The following is a 3,918-nucleotide window of genomic DNA, read 5'->3' as shown; positions in this document are numbered from 1 at the left end:
ATCAGATGAGGGCCTCCGCTGCTACCGCCGCTCTGCAGGACCCTGCAAGAGAGGTTAGAGCTGTGAAGCAGGGCAGCATCCCACATCCCACATCCCACCTGAGGGCAGCTCTCTGTTCTCAGCCTGACATTGCAACAGCTGGCTCAGTCCCAAATGGAAATAACTGCTGTGCTCCACTCCAAGGGTCATTACTGACCCATAAGAGCCACAGCTCGTGGTTTACTGACGCAACCCGTTTCCGGTCGTTGACACGACCCGAGCTGCAAGAGAGGGAGGCCACAGCTCAGAAACCCAACCTGAGACCAGCAGGGTCCTTCCCCAGCAGCAGGCAGGGAATGGCTTTCCTTAAGCAGTGGAGAACAGGGTTACAGATTCACAAACACCAGCATGAGGAGGCCACCCAGTCCCTTGCAGCCTATTATCATGGGAGGGTGGAAATTTCAAGCTGTGCCTCCTCGTCCCACAACGTGAAGGGTTGGTTTTGCAATGTTAAACACTGCTTTCCCAGAACTCTCCTTGAGGAAGTGAGGATGAGAAAGGGAAGGGAAGCACAAGGCACTTGGGAAGGTCGGCACGCAAGTATGGTACACCTGCCTCCCCCTGCTCTTGGGAAGCATCCACCACCCCTCCAAGTCGTTTGCGTCTCCATGGCAGTGGTGTTTCCTGAGGAAGCACTGCTGCCCCTAAAGGAGCAGGCTGTGATTTCCCACTCTCAGTGAGCTCCCCCACAGTGGGGCAGCCCTGGCACGAGCAGAGCTCCCTACCCATGCTGCAGGACATGGGGCAGCCCCAACTGAACAGCCCTCCCGCCCTCTTCCCACAGCAATCCCCCCTCTTCCCACAGCGATGGGGCCAGCCTGGGTCACAACAGCACCATCAGCCCCACTGCATCCTCCACTGGTGGGTTCATTCCCGAGAGCCCGTGCTCCAAAGCCTGGCAGCACTGAAAGCTGCTGCAGAGAGAAGGAAAGACACATTCAAGGCCAGGTTGGACAGGGCTTGGAGCAACTCGGTCTAGTGGAAGGTGTCCCTGCCCGTGGCAGGGGGTTGGAACTGAATGAGCTTTAAGGTCCCTTCCAACACAAACCAGCCTGGGATTATGCCCTGGGAGATGCTCAACGGCACATTTTCCAGCCCCAGTCTGGATGGTATCAGCTCCTTGGATCCAGCCAGTACCCAGCAACCTCAGGAGGGAGTTGAGGGTGCTACAGCAAGAGGAGAGGGGAAGTTTTGCCCGACCTCCACTCCTGGACTGTGACTGGTAAATGCACATCAGAAGCAGCGTGTGTATTGCTGGGAGCAATTTAGCTGTAGCCAGAGCAAACTAAAATCCATGTAGGTCTGCGGACTAAGTAACAAGCATCCATCCACCCAGCCTGCCCCACACCACCAGCCCCCTGAGCCCTGCATAAGTGCTCTCCTGGCTTGCCACACACCTTCCCATCCCCAACCCAAAACACAGATGAGTTCTCAGAAGAAAAAAAACCACCTTTTTGCCACTGAATGCGTAGAAGTCATACTCCTGCCACAGCAAGGGAGATCAGGTCCTGAGGATCCTTCTCTGGGCAGAAGAAAAGCCCAAGAGATAATCTTTTGCAGCCCAGAAAAGCACATCAGACACCCCCCAGGCAGCAAGTGGGGCAGAAAGAGCAAAGGGGACTTTGTGAGGGTGGCTGTGCTGGACTTCACCTTAATTACCTTCAAGCTCAGCACAAAGCACCATGTCTCCAGCACTGGGTCTGCCCCAAGGCCCCATGACAGGTCCCCCAACCTCACACACTCACACACCACACAGGGCAGGATCCCACATCCCTCCAAAGAAGCCCCCCTGGAGCAGAAACCTTACCTATGCACTCACTTCAAGGAATCCAGAGCAAATCAAGGGAATCACACTTTTCCCTCCTTTCAGATGATGGGAGAGAGCTCCTGCTCCCACGTCCGCCCTGGCTGTCCACCCTACCGCACCCTCAAATACAAACTGCCACCCCCCAGTCTCACAGCTGCCACCTGGGCTGGGACAGAAAATGTCAAGCAGCTCTTGGGCAGCACAAACACTGCACAAAGTCAGAAAGCTTCGTTACTGCCAACAATTTTTTTTCCAAGCTTTTTAAGTGTTCTGAGAAATACCATCCTGGACCTTTCACTCACTGGAGGGTCAGAGAAGGAAGAAATTCAGTTACAACAGGGCTACTCTTACAAGGTGTGAGGGCAAAAGTGGTCTTCCAGGCTCTGGGAATCCACACAAATGATTGTGGTTTTCAACTCCAAAGGGAAAACTGGTTTTGGTAAGTACTGCCTGGATCAACTGCAAGATACCTGTGACTATGGGCAGCTCAGGTAGGGTTCCCATCCAACCCCTGTCTGTGTCCAAGACCGCTTTTGGCTGCAGAGGACTGTGCAGAGCCATTCAAGACAACCTCAGAGATACCTTGCAGGAGGACACCCCACGATGCACTTGCCTATTTCCACAGTGGCAGGTTGGGTTGTCCCCTCCAAGACACTCTCCTGCCTGACCTCAGCACAAAATGCTGTGAGGTAAGACTTGACTTTCCCAGCAAGAGACACAAAGATCCGGGGGAAGGGAGAGATGACCAGCACCAGTTTCTGGAAGAACAACCCAGTTCCTCTCCCCCCACTGGAAATACCTGGCTCCTGACTGCAGCAGGAGGTAGAGTCTCCTACACACATGGGACTGGATTCACCCCAGGTATCCCCAGGGAGGCCAGCGAGGAAGGAGACCCTCCTGCCTGCCCACAGGCAGGACGGTGGAAGCCACACAAGTCCTTACTGCCATGCCAGCATCACCAGACCCCACCAAGCACAGCACCAGGATGGATAACAGCAGGGCCAGGCTGGACCGGAGCTCTTCTGCCAGTGGATTTAGATGAGGACAGGCTGAGGATGGCAGGGATCACAGCCACAGCATCCCACCTCCCAGCCAACTTCCACACTGCCCAGAGCCGGTTCTCCCAAGTTGCTGCCTCAGCAGAAAGGGCTGGGTGGGATGCACAAAGGCCACACACTCCTGGGAGCTGTGTGGTTATTTTAGAGCTGTCGCTGCATTTCTGCTCTTCTGATGTCCCGTTCCCATGGAAACGGGGCCTGGAAATGGCAGGCGTTGCCTTTCCTTTTATTTTTTTCTTAATATAAAATCAGTGTTCCTCCCCACCAACTTGCTGAGGCACTGTGTTATCCCTAGGAGCTGAGCTGCTGACCCTGCCAGACTCCTCCACCACCATGGCCAGGCAGAGGACAACGCACGGTAGCCAGGGTGGTGGCATTCTGCACACAATGAGGGCAGCTGGTTGCTGGTTTCTTTGCACACTGGAGCTGGAAACACCTCTCTGCTCCTGCAGCGCCCGTGCTGGGAATTAAAAGCATAAGAAGGAGAAGGGCTTTTATTTTGGTTTCTGGGAAGAACGAATGATTTCTGACACCCACACATCCAGAAAGCCCATTTCCTAGAGCCAGGTCCTGCAGACAGTAACAGGAACTGGTGGCCACCATACTACCCATGGATGCCCAGCAGCCTGCAGCTCACTGCTGGGTTTCCTCCATCTCACTGTTCACAGACACAACCAGGCCACAAACCACCACCCACCACGGTGTGAGTGAGAGGTTGTGCAAACAGCAATAAACTTTGTGAGAGCTGCCAATCCAGCAGAGTGCGAGGGGCTGTGACCCCACAGGACCCTGCAGTGCTCCACTGAGGACCCAGAGCTTCCCCAGACAGGAAGGAACTTCAGGGCCCAGAATACAGAAGTAAACACAGACACCACTGGGGCAAGGTCCTCCTGTCTGCAGAACCTGCAGGTTTTGTGCCCGGCCACTGTCCCAGGGTTTGGCAAGACTGATGGCCTGGGGTGACCAAATCATATCCGTAAGTCCCTGTGCTTGAGCAGGCAAGAAGCTGCTGCA

This window comes from Pezoporus flaviventris, unplaced genomic scaffold (assembly GCF_033815535.1).
Source record: "Pezoporus flaviventris isolate CSIRO_AGI_PZ_B2104156 unplaced genomic scaffold, CSIRO_AGI_Pfla_v1 ptg000078l, whole genome shotgun sequence".
In the NCBI taxonomy this organism is placed as follows: domain Eukaryota; kingdom Metazoa; phylum Chordata; class Aves; order Psittaciformes; family Psittacidae; genus Pezoporus; species Pezoporus flaviventris.
The sequence above is the reverse complement of the archived record's forward strand: the minus strand, read 5'-3'. Positions refer to the sequence as shown.